Source organism: Papio anubis, chromosome 17, assembly GCF_008728515.1.
Source record: "Papio anubis isolate 15944 chromosome 17, Panubis1.0, whole genome shotgun sequence".
In the NCBI taxonomy this organism is placed as follows: Eukaryota; Metazoa; Chordata; class Mammalia; order Primates; family Cercopithecidae; genus Papio; species Papio anubis.
In genome coordinates this window covers 60,072,934-60,092,510 of record NC_044992.1, presented here as the reverse complement: position 1 = coordinate 60,092,510, position 19,577 = coordinate 60,072,934, and the positions used below count along the sequence as shown (strand labels likewise).

The following is a 19,577-nucleotide window of genomic DNA, read 5'->3' as shown; positions in this document are numbered from 1 at the left end:
TCACATAGCCACTCAAATATTGTAAAGGTATAGTAAAGATGATGAAACAGTTACTTGGCATCATGTTGTAAGTAATGAGTTTGTAGTGCTCTTTGGACATTGAGACCATTTCATAAGCTTTAGGTTTTGAGAATTTCACAGCATAAAGCTCATCACTGATGCAGTAATGAAGGAAATGTTCTACAAGTCAATAGATAGGTGAGAGAAGAGGGCATTCATATTAAATTTATTTACTTACTGAACTCAGAGCCTTGGGTTACTACCTGACCACCACTGCTATCTCGTTTAAGTGTCCTTTTCTTTTACTTTTTTTTTTTTTTTTTTTGAGACAGAGTTTCACTCTTATTGCGCAGGCTGGAGTGTGATGGCCTGGTCTTGGCTCACTGCAACCTCCGCCTCCTGGGCTCAAGTGACTCTCCTGTCTCAGTCTCCCAAGTAGCTGGGATTAGAGGCACCCGCCACCACACCCTGCTAATTTTTGTATTTTTAACAGAGACAGGGTTTCACCATGTTGGTCAGGCTGGTCCCAAACTCCTGACCTCAGGCGATCCACCCACCTCGGCCTCCCAAAGTGCTGGGATTACAGGTGTGAACCACTGCACCCGGCCTTAAGTGTTCTTTTCTACTTTAGCACATACACCTAGTTCCTGTCTTTTTTGCTTTTTATAAACACAGAAAAGAGAATAATATTTTAAAATAAAATCAAGGAAAGGCCTAAGGCACCACAGAGGGTTTTGTTTTGTTTGTTTTTTTCAGTGAAATGAAGGGAAATGGTTGCCAGCAAGAACTGTGGCAACGTTATGTCTGTACCACCCAGGGGCTCAGAGTCCTTCTGAAGTTTCATGGTTGTCCAAAAAGGCTCCACTGTGACTCATGATACAGGCTAGTCTTTCTGGTAGCACTCAATATTTAAAAAGTAGTCTCCATTTCTCCTTCCCAGCAAGCATTTCTCCTTCTCTTCAGTTGGAGAAAGTGACTTCATTTTTTGCTTGCTCATTGTTTTATTCATTCACTCAATCAACAGATCATCTATCCTCTATCATAGGGCAAGAACTGTGCTTGGTTCTGGGAATAAAAAAGAATAAGATACGGTTTCCTGTGGCACTTACGGAGCTTATAAACCAGTGATAGAGGAAGGTGCATAAACAAATCAATAAAGAATTAACTTTACTGTTAATTCTTATTAATTTCTAATATAATAAATTTGACTTTATTTGTATCATTTGAATTTCATGAATATAATCATACATACACTTAAAATGAATACACTTAAAATATAATCATACATACACTTAAAATGAATAGACATATAAGAACTGGTGATGTAAGAAATCCACAGAAATGTGTAAAATATTTCAAGAATTAACACTCAGTAGATATTTGCGTTCTCAAAGAAGCTTATAAATGCAGATGAACCTCTATTAGTTTTAGTTGCTTTTAAAATATATAGAAATATGTGTATTTCGTTTTTAAATGGGTTAGTAACTTGGGGAGGGGGATGGGTGGTGGGGTCATCTTATCTATTCTCCAGGTCATAGTCTCAAGAAGGAGCTACTGAATGGGAACACTGAAACAATTTCTTTTCTTTGCACAGTTGGTATTGATAAATCTCAGGTATATCAAAATCTCTGGCCGGCTGTGATATTTATGTGAAATCTTGTGACTTTAATGCTCGTCTTGGCACCAGACATAAGGCAGTTCAACATCAGGCTCTTGCCCTAAACATTAGCTCCTGATGCCAAGAACTGGCAAATTACTACTTTGGTTTCAATGGATGTCAGAAAGGATCATCAGGGTAAACCTTGTAGATTTTCTTTCAATAACCACACCCTCCTTTCAACACTGAAATTCTATACTGTAGACAGAAGTACTGAAATGGGTTATAGGGAGGAGATGTGAGAGGCCTCCTGCCATTGAGGATGAGTGGACATGTCTGAATTGGCCTGCTACCTAAAATTAATAATCTCAATCACTTGGATGGTGGTATCCATAATTTCCTCCACTGTTTGTGTGGCATATAATAAAAAAATGGTTGTCTGTATCTAGCAATTCACTTGCAAATCTTACTTGATTTTGAAGCCATAGAACAACTCAACTGTTAGCTTGAATGACTGGAGTTTAATTTGTATTTCTCGGAACAAAACAGTTTGAAGCCTACATTAATATCCTCAGAGGGAACTTACACTAAAACTCCTAACAGCATCAGGAGTTTTCTGACCTTGAAGAAAGGGTAAATGAAGAGGCTATGGTGCCACTTCCAAATCAAAGCCTGAAGTTCTTGCTTTAGAGGTGGTGCTGCCATCCTGTGATTGCAGGAGTCTGGTGTTGACTTGGTGGAGGAGCCTGCGGATAAGGTGGAAGAAGGTCTGTTTTCACTGGAGGTGGAGGAGGGTAAGGAGTTGAAGTGGGAATGATCTCTCTCTTTTTTCTTACTTTCTAAAACTCATCTTTTCAGACACATATTAAGCCCTTCCCTCTCTGGGCTACTGAAGTCCTAGGCAGAGTTTTTCTGTCTTACAATATAGGTTTTTACCTTAGGCAATACCTGACAGAACTTTCAAATTTAAAATTATACAGTGGACCTTCCTGCCAAGAAGCTTAGGAGGAAGAAGGAAGTAATGTTTTTCCAGTTTTGGGCTAAGAACTTGCTTTGTACTAAAATAGTCCTTTAAATACATATTTCTTGTAGCCTTCAGTTATCCCAACAGAATCATCTAAAGATTATTTATTTATCTATTTATTATTATTTTTTTTTAGAGACAGGGTCTTACTCTGTTGCCCAGGCTAGAGTGCAGTAGCATGATCATAGCTCACTGTAACCTCAAACTCCTGGGCTCAAGGGATCCTCCCACCTCAGCCTCATGAGTAGCCAGGACTACAGGCACGCACCACCACACGTGGTTAATTATTTTTTCTAGAGACGGGGGTCTTGCTGTGTTGTCCTGCCTGGTCTCAAGCTCCTGGCCTCAAGTGATCCTCTTGCCTCAGGATCCCAAGGTGCTGGGTTATAGCCATAAGCCACCCACCATGTCAGGTCATCATCTAAAAATTTACAAAAACTTTTACATAAACATTCAGTCCTTTTTTTTTTTTGAGATGGAGTCTTGCTCTATCGCCCAAGCTGGAGTGCAGTGGTGTGATCTCAGCTCACTGCAACCTCTGCCTCCCAGGTTCAAGTGATTCTCCTGCCTCAACCTCCTGAGTAGCTGGAATTACAAGCACGCACCACCACGCCTGGCTAATTTTTGTATTTTTAGTAGAGACAGGGTTTCATTGTGTTGGTCAGGCTGGTCTCAAACTCCTGACCTCGTGATCCACCCTCCTTGGCCTCCGAAAGTGTTGGGATTACAGGCGTGAGCCACTATGCCCGGCCCATTCAGTCCTTTTTTCACTCATAGAAGGGCTTGAGCAGAAAAAGAGTCTAATATAGATACCTAGAAAGGGTACTCAGTTGATATAGACACTGAGATTTTTTTTCTAGTGGCCCTCAGGTTTAGGGTTTGAAGTCAGAGGCAGGGCTGTAGGCTAACGGGGTGGAGTAGGCTCCCATGGATGATGCCCAGGGAGGTGCCAGATTATCTGTACCAAACCTTTTTTGGTTTTTTGAGACTGAGTCTTGCTCTGTCACCCAGGCTGGAGTGCACAGGTGTGATCTCGGCTCACTGCAACCTCCACCTCCCAGGTTCAAGCAATTCTCCTGCCTCCTGCCCACAGCCAGCTAATTTTTTTTTTTTTTTTTTTTTTTTTTTTTTTGTATTTTTAATAGAGACAGAGTTTTACCATGTTGCCCAGGCTGGTCTCAAACTCCTGACCTCAAGTGAACTGTCCATCTTGGCCTCCCAAAGTACTGGAATTACAGGCATGAGCCACTGTGCCAGGCCTCTTTTTCTTTTTCTTTCTTTCTTTTCTTTTCTTTTTTTTTTTTTGTGAGAATAGTCTCACTCTGTCACCCAGGTTGGAGTGCAGTGGTATGATCTCAGCAGCTCACCGCAACCTCCGCTTCCCGGTTCAAGCTATTCTTGTGCCTCAGACTCCCAAGTAGCTGGGATTACAGGCACGCACCACCACACTCATCTAATTTTTGTATTTTTAGTAGAGATGGGGTTTCACCACGTTGGCCTGGCTGTTCTTGAACTCCTGGCCTCCACCCACCTCGGCCTCCCAAAGTGCTGGGATTACAGGCGTGGGCCACCATGTCCAGCCAACCAAACCTTTTTCGGTGAGTGATTCTAGCGCTTGATGCATAGGAGGGTAGGGTCTGTAGGAGTGTAGCCTTAACTGATGAATTTGAAATCTCTAGGTGATGTGAGCATGTGCCGGGTTCTTGGCTTGTATCTCCCTTCTAGTACTTCGGGAACTTCCCAACTAGATGGGGGCAGTAAAAATGGGCCCTGCCAGGATGTACCTGTAACAGAGCCATTCAACCATACCCTTGTGCTGTCTACCCTTAATCACAAAGATTATGAGCTAAGAATTGTGGATGCATTTTTATTTTTTAAACATGTAGCAATTATCACTCAGCTAGGCACCTTAAATGCATTTGTTTTGGTTGGATTTAAGACTGTTGTTGTTCCTTATGAAAGGGAAGGCAGCCCAGAAGCTTGCTATTCAGAAGGCTTTGTCAGATGCATTTCAGAAGCTGTCGATTGTGGTTCTAGTAAAACTTTCTTAATCGTCGTTGAAGTACGTCAGTTTCAATGAGCAAATAAACTCATTTTGAAAAGTTAATTGGATAAAAATATCGATATCTAAAACACACCCTAGTATGCTTTCATTTGCTAAATTCTTTCACAGCAACAGCCTCAAATTTGTTATTTGTGACATTTGTAGAAAAAATGACAGCAAATATTGTCCCTAGTTTATAGATGTAAAAGGACTTGCCTCAGTTCACGCAGAAAATGTTTGAGGCAGGTCTTCTTTCATTGCATGCCTATCATACAGCACAGCGATTATAAGCTTTGGACACATGGATTTGAGTCCTAACTCTGTCTCTCAGATTTTTTTAATGCAGTGTTAGGTCTTACAGCCAGAGAGATTTGAAGATGTTTAATATCTCTAAGCTGCAATCTCTTTATCTGCACACTGGGGTTAGTCATCCAGTCAGCCTTCTGGGGGATGTTGTAAGACGAAATGAGATGACAAATGTAAAAACTCAGAACTGTACTTACAAGGTAAGCAGACAAAATACACTGTCATTGTTGTTTTCTCTCTGAACAAATAAACACTCCACTGAAGAGTTTATTAGATGATGTTTCCCAAATTGAGAATTCAGTTCCAGCTTTCATTTCTGGCACCGATGTACTGGCCAAATATGATTCTTATACAATAATCAGCTGCTCTGCTGTGAGCGTTGGAAGTGGTCGTGCTGTTGAATGGCATTGCTTGTATTTCCTATTGCTTGTATTCCCAACACAAGCAATGGCATTGCTTGTATTCCGTAGTGGTGCAAATGTTATAGGCTGTGTCCAAAGGAAGCTTTGAATGGCATTTGAATGGCATTGCTTGTATTCCCTATTGCTTGTATTCCCAATACAAGCAATGGCATTGCTTATATTCCCAATACAAGCAATGGCATTGCTTCTATTCCCTAGTGGTGCAAATGTTATAGGCTGTGTCCAAAGGAAGCCTGATGTTTAGCAAAGAGTCCCTGAACAGAGTTGCTCTTCTGCTTCACAGCCCTGAAGGATTAGAGCCTGACAGATCCTAATGAAGTTACCACAGACCTTTATTTGCTTGTAAGAGGTGGCCCTGATTGCTCTCAGCTTTCCAACCTGGGCAGCCCTTCTAGTGAAAGTCTTACTTCCTTGGTCATCAACTGTCAAGTCTGAGTGACAACATTTAATAACCAAGCTAAATGTGTGGGTTGTTTACCTCTCCCTAGTATGCAAAGGTATCCCTTGCACACACTCAAAACTTCTTAGACCAAAAGCCTTATAGCTCTAGTTTGCCTTGAAGGAAGTTGTATTGTCTATAGAGTATGTGGGATATTTTCTACCAATAAAATGTTCAAATGTTCTCTCTCTCTGAAGCTTTGTTCATTGTATCTGATGGAATTTTGATTCTCAGGGAGTAGACATCTCGCTTTGCTTCTAATATGAAGTGTCTACTAGCCCAGTGGTCTCTATTTTGGATTTGAACTTACTTTGACCCCCCCCCTCCACCTGATGCCTTACCATTTAATCATACTGTGATTGAACATTTTTGTTTCCACATTTTTTATTTCTTATGTTATTATTCCTTAGTTCCTATCTGTAAGATCATAAAGTCCTTTGAACCAAACACAGTTGCTATTTCATACATATGTTAAAAACTGAGGTGTGAGACTGGACATGGTGACTCATGCCTCAAATCTCAGCACTTTGGGAGGCCAAGATAGAAGAATCACTTCAAGTCAGGAGTTCGAGACCAGCCTGGGCAACAAAGCGGGACCATGTCTCTAAAAAAGAGAAGTAGCCAGGCACAGTGGTGTAGTCCCTGCTACTCTGGAGGCTGAGGCAGGAAGACCACTTAAGCCCAGGAATTCCAGGCTGCAGTGAGCTATGATAGTGCCACTGTACTCCAGCCTGAGTGACAGAGAGAGGAGAGGAGGGGAGGGAGGGAGAGAAAAGAAGAGAAGAGAAGAGAAGAGAAGAGAAGAGAAGAGAAGAGAAGAGAAGAGAAGAGAAGAGAAGAGAAGAGAAGAGAAAGAGAAAAGAAAAGAAAAAAGAAAAGAAGGAAAATCGAAGTGTATGATCAGGAGATGAGGAAACTTCCAGAAAAATGCTCTTATTTTCTACTTCTAGAAACCAAAGAATGTCTGGCCAGGGTGCCATCATATGCAGGAAGTTTTAAATGAAGCAAGATTCTGAATTGATCCTTGATCCTTATTTTGTGAAGTGGTAAATAGCTGTGGAGCACAGACCAGTGAAGAGACTGTAGATGTCAGATGGGAAGAAGAACTCTACGCGGTTTAATTCAAGTATGTGGAGATAAAAACTCAAGGGTAACAGGGCCAGGAGCAGTGGCTCACACCTGTAATGCCAGTGCTTTGGGAGGTCGAGGCGGGCAGATCACCTGAGCTCAGGAGTTCAAGACCAGCCTGACCAACATGGAGAAACGGTGGCACATGCCTGTAATCCCAGCTACTCAGGAGGCCAAGGCAGGAGAATCGCTTGAAGTGGAAGCTGTGGTGAGCTGAGATCGCACCGTTGCACTCCAGCCTGCACAAAAAGAGCAAAACTCCATCTCAAAAAATAAACAAACAGGCTGGGTGCGGTGGCTCACGCCCGTAATCCCAGGACTTTGGGAGGCCGAGGCGGGTGGATCATGAGGCCAAGAGTTCAAGACCAGCCTGGCCAACATGGTGAAACCCTGTCTCTACTAAAAATACAAAAATTAGCTGGGTGTGGTGGCGGGCACCTGTAATGCCAGCTACTTGGGAAGCTGAGGCAGGAGAATTGCTTCAACCGGAAGTTGTTGTGAGCCGAGATCGTGCCACTGCACTCCAGCCTGGGTGACAGAGCAAGACTCTGTCTCCAGGGGAAAAAAAAAAAAAAAACTCAAGGGTTGGATAACGTAGCCAGTATAACCATAATTCAAAACAAGCAGCAGTATGTGGAGGATAATTTGTTTCATTCTTAGGAAAATGTGAAACTCTGAAACTGCTTTTTTGAGTGCAGGGTATTTCTGGGGCTTTTCCTAAAGTCTTGACCTTTGGCTCTGACCCCTTATTTGGAGTTTGGAGAGCAGAACTCAGGACTGCATTACTGCAGCTGTGGACACAGGAGCGGGGTTGGTCTCCCCCGGCCCCAGGAGTCAGGGACGCTGGGCTGATTGAACACAGACCTTTTTAGAACTCCCTTCAAACGGGATCCCAGAGATGTGGGGAAAAAGTAACTGGCCTTAAGAATGATCGTGCTACAGCTTTCAAAAACTATAATGCCTTTCAAATACGGCTTATTACTTGGATCTCAATATCTCCCATATATCTTGGGTGGAATATTTTGCTGAAGATCTTTCTGTCAATTATTTACAATCATGTGCTGCAAAAACGATGTTTCGGTCAACAATAGACCACATATATGATGATGGTTCCATAAGAGTATAATGGAGCTATCCCTATACAGGTATATCTTTTTTTTTTTTTTTTTTTCCTGAGATGGAGCCTCACTCTGTTGCCCAGGCTGGAGTGCAGTGGTGCAATCTCAGCTCACCGCAACCTCCACCTCCCAGGTTCAAGTGATTCTCCTACCTCAGCCTCCTGAGCAGCTGGGATTATAGGCACACACAACCACACTCAGCTAATTTTTGTATTTTTAGTAGAGACTGGTTTTCGCCATGTTGGCCAGGCTGGTCTCAAACTCCTGACCTCAGGTGATCCACCCACTTTGGCGTCCCAAAGTCTTGGGATTACAGGCGTGAGCCACTGTGCCCGGCTCCCATTTTTATCTTTTACACAATATTTTAACTATACCTTTTCCATGTTTACATACACAAATACCTGCCATTGTGTTACAATTGCCTTCAGTATTCAGCACAGTAACATACAGTACAGGTTTGTCGCTTAAGTCATAGGCCATACCATATAGCCTAGGTGTGCTGTAGGCTATACCACCTAATATGTTGTGATGTTAGCACAATGGTGAAATCACCTAATGACACATTTCTCAAATTCCTCCTCACATGGCAAGCAACGCATGACTGTATACGAAAGCTCTTAAATAGGGATTAAGTTTCTAAATTAATCTCAAAACAGTCATTATTTACTATAGATAGAATGTTTATTTTTAACAAAGGAGCAAAAGTTTCATTTCAGTGAGAATTTAATTTGGGGCTAGAGTGTTTTATTTAACTTTCACCCCAAAGTTGCAAAGTGTTTTGAAGTCTTTACCTGTAAAATAATTATTTTAATTCAATTTAAATAAAACCCACCAAGAAAACGTCATGCTTTAAGAAATCTAGCTTCCCGTGCAATGTGAGAGGAAGTCAGCACTGATTTCAGAAATCCGATGATAACAATAGATCCATCCCTAAATGAGGTGAATCTTGGAATCCCTTCAATTGTATTTATTTTTATTTTTTTTTGAGGCGGAGTTTCACTCTTGTTGCCCAGACTGGAGTGCAACGGCGCCATCTAGGCTCACTGCAGCCTCCGCCTCCCGGGTTCAAGTGATTCTCCTGCTTCAGCCTCCCGAGTATCTGGGATTACAGGCATGCATCACCACGCCTGGCTAATTTTGTATTTTTAGTAGAGACAGAGTTTCACCATATTGGTCAGGCTGGCCTCGAACTTCTGACCTCAGTGATCCGCCCACTTCGACCTCCCAAAGTTCTGGGATTACGGGTGTGTGCCACTGTGCCCGGCCCCCTTTCAATTTTAAGACCATCACTGTGCACCCTATGCCTATGCTAGGCATGGAATAAGATGAAGCACCTTCTTCGAGTTTACATGCTGGTAATTGTGCCAGACAGTAATAAAGTAGGTAAGAATGGCTGTGGGGGAAGTCAGCTGGGTTCTATAGTCGCCTTTCAAGAAATTATTTAACATGCTGTGCACACAGGGCTGATCTCTGAAGGGTGGCGCTGTAACTTCTAGGGTAATGGCTGTGTTAAGTCAAGGCAGGATGACAGTTCAGCCTCCTCCCAGGGTAGTGCAAAGGGCTCTTCACTCGGATTAAAGAATTCTCTCCCAGACTGAACTGCCCACCCCCAACACCCCTCCTACAGAAAATTTGGAGTCCCCGCTTATTCCCTGGCAGCCCCTACCTAATAGGGTGGTGAATTAATTATCAAACATGCAACAAAAGATACCGAAACTTTGGCGAAAATGGCAAATTTTGGAATAAATGACTATAATGTGCGTTCTGCCTGCCACCCTAACTGGCGCCCATTTTGCAGGTCAGTTGCTCTCCTTGCAAGGAAGAGTATTCTTGAATTTCGCCTTGGAGGAGGAAGAGTTCAGGCTGCCAGAACTGGACTAGCTCTTCTGAATATCCTGAGGCAGGGTCCCACGGTGACTTCCTTGGGAAGCTCTGCCACGCCCCCACCCCACCCCACCAGGCCGCTGGAGTCCTGGGACTATCCGGGTCTGCGGCCCAAATCCTTCCTCGCTAAGGGGAGGGGAGAGGAGGGGTGTTCCAGCGAGGGTGGAGGGGAAGGAGGGCTTGGGCGGGACTGTGACATAAGATTGCCACGGTGACACGGAGCAGATCTGGACCCGAGCCTAATAAAGGTGGCATAAAGATGTCATAAAGACTGGGCTGGGCGCACTCTTATCAGGGGCACGAGCCTCTCCGGGCTGCCAGAATGGCTCACGCTCAGTGCGAGGCGCCAGCGCGTGTCATGTCCTGGCTGTGTCTCTGGGGTCCACGGCCCCCTCCTCACGTGGCAACTCTTGTGTCTTCTAGTCCAGGAAGTTCAGCCTCTGGAGTGGGTCAAGGACCCAATCGCTCCAGCTAACCTGTAACCCCTGGGGCCGACTGAGCCCTGGTCTTCCTGCTCATCTGATCTCGCATGGGAATCTCCCCATGCGCTTACTCCCCTGGCAGACCCAGAGGGCTTTGATTACCTGGGGTCCTCTGCTTCCTCCCAGATGTGAGTCCTGCCCCAGGAATGGACTGAAAAATTTAGTTCCATTCCTGGACACAGATTCAGCTGGAAAGCTGCCCCCGGGGCCAGAGCAGTTCTCGGCTGCCCACCAGGATCTAAATGACAAGCTGACTCCGCAAGAAAGGCTCCCAGAGGTGGTTCCAGTGCTGGATGGGGATCAGAACTAGACCCAGTTCAGCCTCCTCACCTCAAAAGTAAGGTTCAAACTGCAGATCTAGATCGGGCTGCAGGTCATCAGGCAGATGAAATACTTGTTCCACTAGACAGTAAGGTTTCAAAACCCAACCAAATTTATTGTTTCGCCCAAGAACCTGAAGAAAGATCTAGCTCAGCACTGGAGCCTTGCTAACCAATTATCCAAACCTCAAAGTCAGAAACAAACTTTGCAGGATGAATATTCAAGAATGGATATACTGTATGCCAGCAGCCTGCCTCCAGAACTCCGGTGAACTCAGATGAGCCTCCAGGGCTGCCTCCAGAGGCTTCTATGGAGAGTCTAGCTCAAACTCCACCGAATCATGAGGTGACAGTTCAACCTCCAGGTGAGGATCAAGCTCATTATAACTTGCCCAACATTACAGTTAAACCTGCAGATGTGGAGGTTACCATAACTTCAGAGCCTACCAACGAGACAGAATCTTAGGCCCCAATTCAGCCTTCAGAGGAGGTGGAACCTTCTGCAACCCAACAGGGGTTCCCTACTGTGCCTCCCGTTCTTCCTGTGGAGCTGAACTTTCCTCCGGTGAGCAGGAGCAGCCAGCTCAGCCTTCTGAGCCTTCTGGGGAGATTGAATCTTCTCCAGCCCAGCAGGACAACCCTCCTATTCCCACTGAGCAGGCTGACTTTTCTCTAGCCCAGCCTGATCTCCCTTCCCCACCTCTGCATTCTCCTGAAAAGATTGAATCTCCAGTCCAGCAAGAGGCCACAGCTAAGATTCCAGATCCCCCCAGGAAGGCAGAACCTTCTCCAGTCCAGCAACAGTTCCCAGCTGAGCCACCAGAGCCCCCTAAGGAGGTTGAACCATCTGCAACTCAGCAGGAAGCCTCAGGTCATCCTCCAAAGTCCACTGAAGAGGACAGCCCTCCACTGCAGATACCAGCTCAGCCATCAGAGCCACCTGAGAAGGTCGAACCATCTCCAGTCCTACAGCAGGCCCCAACTCGGTTTTTAGAGCCAACTAAAGAGGTAGAATCCTCTCCAGTCCAGCAGGCAGTCCCTGCTCAGTCTTCAGAGCCCCCTATGGTGATAGAACCCTCTCTGACCCAGCAGATGACCCCATCTTTGCCTCCAGAGTTCCCTCAGGAGGTGGAACCATCTCTAACTCAGCAGGAGGTTCCACCTCAGATTCCAGAGCCCCCTGAGGAGGCAGAACCTTCTCCAACCCAGCAGGAGGTCACAGTTCAGGCTCCAGAGCCCCCCTAAGGAGGTAGAACCTTCAAGCCAGCAGATGGTCCCAGCTCTGCTTCCAGAGCCACCTAAGGAGGTTGCAGCTCAACCTCCAGCTCATTATGAGGTGACAGTCCCAACACCAGGTCAGGATCAAGCTCAGCATTCAACATTGCCCAGTGTCACAGTTCAACCTTTGGACCTGGGACTTACCATCACTCCAGAACCCACTACGGAGGCTGAACATTCTACACCCCTGAAGCAGACTCTAGTTCCTCCAAAGCACACATCCAGACCAGGTTCAGACTCAGCATTCACACCTGACTCAAGCCACAGTTCAACCTTTGGACCTCGGACTTACATCACTCCAGAATCCACGACAGAGGTTGAACCTTCTACAGCCCTGACTACAGCTCCTCCTCCAAAACACCCTGAGGTGACACTTCCACCTTCCGACAAGGGTCAGGCTCAGCATTCAAACTGTGACTCAAGTCACAGTTCAACCTCTGGCCCTGGAGCTTACCATAACGACAGAACTTCCTATAGAGGTTAAACAGTCTCCAACCACGGAGGAGACATCAACTTAGCCTCCAGACCTGGGACCTGCCATCACTCCAGAACCCTCTACAGAGATTGGACATTCTACAGCCCTGGAGAAGACTACAACTCCTCGTCCAGACCAGGCTCAGACTCTGCATCGAAGCCTGACTGAAGTCACAGGTTCACCTACTGAACTAGAACCTACTCAGGATTCACTGGTGCAGTGTGAAAGTTACACCCAAAATAAGGATTTAACTGCACGAGAGGAACAGAAGGCCTCCGCAAGCACCAACATATGTGAGCTCTGTACCTGCGGAGATGAGACACTGTCATGTATTAATCTCAGCCCAAAGCAGAGGCTCCGCCAAGTGCCTGTGCCAGAGCCCAACACCTACAACGGCACCTTCACCATCTTGTAAGAATCACCGTTCCTCAATTGTCCTCTGTGTCCTGCCTGACATGGCAGCCTTTTCCTGGAGGCCTTCCTGGGCCTTCTTTATCTCCCCAAGCCATATGGGCAACTGACTTTCTGCTTTCACCTTTGCTTGTCAACTCTCCCTTCTCTTTATTCTCCTTTACTGTTAGGCCCCTTCTCCAGTCTTTTACTTTTACTCCAGACTTTTACTCTTACTCCAGTCTTTTACTCATTTTCTCATCCATTTTTATTTAGCCCCATCACATCATTGCTTAACCACTGCTCTCCTCCCATATTCACTTCACCCTCTTTACAGCAGCCTGTCCCTCTCCCGATCTCAGTGATGAGGCTCTAAGTGGTTAAGAGTTGATTCCGGAGCCAGGCTGCCTGGGTTTGAACCCAGGGCTGTTTATTAGCTTGGTGACCCAGAGCAAGTTATTCCGCTCTGTGACTCAATTTCCTCACCTTTCAACTGGGGGTTATGCTAGTTCCCATTTCATAGGATTGCTGTGAAATTTAGGTGAGTGAATATATGAAACATTTCATCAGTGCCTAGCATATGTAGGAGTGTTGGCTGTTAACATGATTACTCAGTCCTTTAGTTATGTCCACAACTCATCTTTGTCCCTGGCTTTCTATATGTAGCACTCATTTTGTGTCAAACCCAGGGCCAAGTACGCTACTGTCTCCAGAACATGAAAATGATAGGAGGGAAGAAAGAGAATAGGCATAAAAATGGAGGTATATATATAATTAATTACTAAAAGATAATGCAGACCATCAGTGCTATAATTTATCAGAATCAGTGATTCTTGAGGTGTGGAGATCAGGGAAAGCTACGTGGACAAGCTAAAACTTTACTTAAGTCTTAAAGAGTAGCTATAATTTGTTAAATAGAAAAAAAAAATGGGAGTACAGTCTAGGCAAAGGCATGGCTACAGCTATGGTTGGAATTTAGTAGACCAATCTGGCTGCAAAGAATTAGGTGAGGGAGCAGTGAAGATATGATTATGTAAAACCTTGACTGTCAGCTATAGGAGTTTGAAAGTTACACAGTGAGGTATGGAAAGCCATTGAAAGTTTCCAAGCAAGAGAGATGAATGATTAAAACAGGAGGATTATTTTATTTCATTTTGTTTTTTGCTTTATGTTCAAGTATAGACATGCAAAGGATTATTTTAGAATCCATATGTAGAGTGCCCAAAAGGAAAAGCTTATTTCAGGGAGACAGAATAGAAAGGTCTCGCAAAACGTAGGAGTAAAGTGTGAAGGGGCCAAATCAGATGGGTTGTAATAAGAGTGGAAAGAAAAAGCCTAGGATGTTTCAGCAGAGGGCAAAGCTTTGGTGCTACCTGGCACAGGGTTTCTTTCTGCTTATTTATTGATAATGATAAGCTTTTGCCCATTTTTCTGTTGAATTATTTACCATTTTTGTGTTGATTTGTAGGAGTTTGTTTAGACATACAGGTGCTTTTGGATAAAATACTTACATTCAAAGTAATTAACTGGAATGTCTGTCCAAGAGATGGGATGGATAGGAAGTTAAGCTTCTGGGACATGCCTCATCATTTGTGCCGGTGGCCCCGCATTACTTCTTGATGAATTGTGCAAACTAGGAAGCTGATAGCTCCGGAAATGAGAAAGCAGGTGTTATTTTCTGTAACCGAATATCCCCGACAAGGTTGCCATGATTCTTTTACTTCTCCTGTCCATTCTTTTCCTACCTATTCAAGGATATAAACTGTGTTTCTTCACAGAAATTTCCAAGGAAACTATATTTCTTACATTGATGGAAATGCATGGAAAGCATACAGTGGAAACTGTGAGTATATTCTCTCCAAATATGACAAAAAACTAACTCCATTGTAAGAGCCTTCTTGGTCCAGAATTTCGAGGTCAGTACCTTTGAGAAAAGATATTTCCCCTGTTGACTGCAATCCTATGGTTATTTTAAAATTAAATTTGGTAGACTCTCTTTAAAATAAGAGGCAATTTAAATTTATTTTTTATCATAGAAATAATACAAGGTTATATTCTTTTTTCTTTTTTTTTTTTTTTTTTTTTTAAGAGACAGGATCTTACTTTGTACCCCAGGCTGGAGTGCGGTGCCACAATCACAGCTCACTGCAGCCTTCACCTCCCAGGCACAAGCGATCCTCCCACCTCAGCCTCCCAAGTAGCTGGGACCACAGGTGCAAGCCACTACGCCCACCTAATTTTGTATTTTTTGTAGAGACAGGGTCTTCCTATGCTGCTTAGGCTGGTCTTGAACTCCTGGGCTCAAGTGATCCTCCCACCTTGGCCTCCTAAAGTGCTCATATTATAGGCATGAGCCACCACCCCCAGCCCATGATTCTATTTTTAATGTATAAAAATGTAATAACAGGTATAACAAAAACCCTCCTTGTGCCCTACTCCCTCATCCCTGAGGTAATGTTACTCTGCATTTAGTGTACATGCTTCCAGACTTTTCCCATTTGCCTACATACATATTTACATAAAGCAAAATAGATTTGTTGTGTGGTTTTTAAAATCTTTTTTCTTTGCATAAGTGGTAACATCTTGCAACTTGATTCTTTTACTTCATGGTATCACTTATATGATATCATTTGATAGTGTATCACCTATATGATATCATATGATAAGTGTATCACTTATCATATGATATATTCTTTCACTTCATGATTTCTTTCCTTCTCAGTACTTAGAGGGTCACCCCATTCATTTAAACTCCTGCATCATCCATAGTCTGGATGCATCGTAGTTTATTTAATAATTCCCCCATTGATGAATGTTTAGATTATACTTAGTTTTCTTGTTACATGCATTGCTGCAGTAAAATCCCTGTACATGCTTCTTTGTGAACGTGGGTAAGTATTTCTGTAGAATAGATATCTAGAAATGGAATTGTTGGGGTGAAGACTATGTAAATATAAAATTTTAATTGCCCTCAAAAATGTTGTGCCAACTTACTCTATTGGCAGCAAAATATGACAGCATTCATTTCTCCACACCTTTCACCGCTGGGTATTCTCCAACTTTTTGTTGAAGTTATGGATGAATAAAAGGGATTCCATCCAAATTTGAATTGTTCTGATAACTCATGAATTATCAGATATGTGTATTGAACATTTGTGTTTCTTCTCTGAGTTTTCTGTCCTTTGTTCATTTTCCCGTTGAATTGTTTTATCATTTTCTTACTGATTTATAGAGGGAATTAGTTTAGACACATAAATGATTTTGGAAAACATGCTTACATTCGAAGTAACATTTTTCACAACAGTTTATGTGTCACATCATTAGTTCAACTTATATAGACAAGTCATACATGAGTTCTAAATTAAAAATAAAACACTTGCTAGGTGTGGTGACTCATGCCTGTAATCCCAGCACCTTGGGAGGCCAAGGCAGGTGGCTCACCTGAGGTCAGGAGTTTGAGACCAGCCTGGCCAATATGGCAAAACCCCATCTCTACTGAAAATACAAAAATTAGTCAGGCGTGGTGGTGGGTGCCTATAATCCCATCTACTTGGGAAGCTGAGAAAGGAGAATTGCTTTATTTATTTTTTGAGATGGAATTTTGTTCTTGTTACCCAGGCTGGAGTGCAATGGCGTGATCTTGGCTCACTGCAAGCTCCACCTCCCAGGTTCAAGGGATTCTCCTGTCTCAGCCTCCCAGGTAGCTGGAATTACAGGTGCCCACCACCATGCCCAGCTAATTTTTATATTTTTAGTAGAGACAGGGTTTCACCATGTTGTCCAGGCTAGTCCTTGGCTTTCCAGACTGCTGGGATTACAGGCATGAGCCACCATGCCAGGCCAGAACTACATTTTAAAAGCAAGAAAATTATTACAAAAGTCAGGATAGTGGTTACCTACTAGGGTTAGAGAGAGGCATATGACTGGAAAGGAGCACACTAGGGCTTCTGGAATGCTAGCAATGATCTTTTGTAATGCTGTTACATGGGTATCTGCTTTATAATTATTAAACTGAATATTTGGCCAGGTGAGGTGGCTCATGTCTGCAATCACAACAGTTTGGGAGGCTAAGACAGGAGGATCACTTGAGCCCAGGAGTTTGAGACCAATGTGGGCAACAAAGTGAGACCCTGTCTCAGAAATTAAATTAAATTAAATATAAACAACATGTATGTTACGTGCACTTTATGCACATTGTAGTTGTCAAAGTTTTTTAATAGGGGAAAAAGTTGAATGGCTTCACTTGCAGCCCTGAAATGGTTCCATGTGGAGTTTTCATAATAAGATTTGGGAAAACAGAGGAGGAAATGGAGGTTCTCATGATCTTGGTGCCACCCAGAGTTGGATTCTGAAAGGTATTCTGTGATCTAGAGAGGAGGCATGAAATAAACAATTTGGTGTGAAGAGTGGGTAGCAGTGTGCTTGTGTGTGCATGCTTGCATGTGTGTATGTGTGGGGGGGGGGGTGGAGAGAGATGAACACAAAAAGGAAAATGTAAGAAAAGGTTTTAATGAAAGCAGAGCAGATCTCACCATCTTGAAATGACCGTGATCCAGCTTTCCTCCATATGCAGGAGATAGTCCTGTGTAGCAAATAGTTGTAGTTTGCATTTTAATCTAGAAATAACTTTTTCATTTTCCAGAATTCTCAATGAAAATTATTTGACTGAATTATGTAAGGATTCATTTGAAGGCCTGCTATCCCTCCGGTATTTGTAAGTTAGTTAATCATATTTATGAGTTTTTAGTCTTATTATCTATAAAATGAATAAGGGGTTCAAATTAGATAATCTCTAAGATTTCTTCGAGCAATAAAATTTTTCAATTCTGTAAGTTTGTATAGGGTCTCAGTCCATCTTCAGCATTAGCTACCTCCTATGCAATTTCAATTTTTAAATTATACAGAGAGAAAAAATTTCACATGGTAATAAGATCTGAGCAGTGACTGACACCCATATGAACCTTGTTTTACAAGGGTTTACACACCATCTTCTTCTATTCCATCTACAGCCAATAGATCAAATCTTATCTAAGGTCTATTTTTTAATAGCCCATTAAGTTAAGAATGTGTTTTGCATTTTTAAAGGACTATGAAAGAAAAAGAAAAGAACAAGAAATATGCGAGAGAGATCGCATGTGGCCCACAAAGTCTTAAAATATTTACTGTCTGACCTTCACAAAAAAAGATTTGAAGAGGTTGGTTTAGTAGGATGAAAGGAATTAACGTTAACTTCAGATTGTTGTCTAACAGAGAAGAAAACATAGACTACCTACATTCATTTGAACATCATTAATCCAGAATTTTTTGGTAATTTAATCGGAATTAAATTAACATTTAAATATTTAAAATCAGCTGAATTATATAAATAATATTATCAAGAATATTAAGCTCCCAAGAGAATAGACTGATATTAAGGATTTCATTTCAGGAATTGTTATATTAAAACAGATGTTTAAAATGATGGTGAAGTGGTAGAGTTAGAAATGTTTACACTAAGTAAGCATGTCAGAAATGCCCCCAACTCTCCACTAATTACAAAATAACTATCTCCCCAGCCCTGTTACCAAGAAAGCAATACCTGCATAGTATTTCTATCTGTTTAGAGACAAGAAGATACTATGTTCATTGCTATGACAGCATGATTCTTATCCTTTGTCCATAGAGGTGTGTATGTTATTAATCCTTATTAAGCTCATTAGTGATGCTCTTTTGCAAACAGATTCTTTCAAATGTAGAAGGCTTAAGGAAAGTGGGTGTAAAGACCCACAAGTGGATGCCAAAGTGCTGCAGAGGCCATGAAGTAATAAAACTACAATTCCTTTAAAATAGTCATGTTCCTTCTACTCACTCCGCCAGCTATTCATTTATTTTACAAATATTTGAATTTGCTTTATTTCCACGTGTCAGTTTTAAATATGGTGGGCAATGCAGATGAGCAAGACCTAGTCCATGCTTGCAAGGAGTTTATGCTCAGAAAAAATGGGATGAAAAATAACTACGTTAAAAAGAAATCAGTGTGGGAACTAGGAGGGATAAATTGTTTCTGAAGCATAGAAGAGGGGAAAATGACTTCAATTTGGACCCAGGAGGATGTTACTAGAACAATGCCATTTGAATAGGACTTTGAAGGGTCATTGTGTAACATCGGACAGACATCTTGGGGAAAATATTCTAAGCTTGCAAAATGAAAATGGGAGAAGGGCAAAACACAGGAAGGTATTCGAGGAATGCCATGAGTACCTGTAGAGTACAAGGAGAGAGAGTAGGAAATTGGAGCCAGATCTTCTTGGGCTTCGAATGCCCAGCTGAGGAGCCATCATGGGGAACCGTGTGTTACCGCAGCAGTGCTGTAGATAGATCTGCATCACAATCCCTGAGAGGGCGCGTTAGAACTCAGTTCTGGACTCCGCCCTCGTAGTTACTGATTCAATTGGTCTAGAGTGGGACCAAGAATTTGCATCTTCAATAATTTCCCAGGAGATGCTGGTCTTTGCAGGCCACTTCTGGGGAGTTGATATGATGACTGTGTGCAGGATAGTTTAGGAAGGGAGTGACTACAGACAGAGACATCAGCCAGACAACGTTACACCATGCAGGTAAAGAGGGAGGGACGACAGGCCCCATCACTGTGTAACTGAAGAAATTGCTTTCATATATATATAAATTTTTT

The 19,577-nt window shown here is 42.9% G+C and overlaps 2 pseudogenes; both read left to right on the top strand.

Moving 5' to 3' along the window:
- Positions 1-4,193: 4,193 nt before the first annotated feature.
- On the top strand, positions 4,194-12,009 carry LOC116270970 (annotated as a pseudogene).
- Positions 12,010-12,034: 25 nt separating this feature from the next.
- LOC101023706 lies at positions 12,035-17,762 on the top strand (annotated as a pseudogene).
- The last annotated feature ends 1,815 nt before the right edge of the window (positions 17,763-19,577 follow it).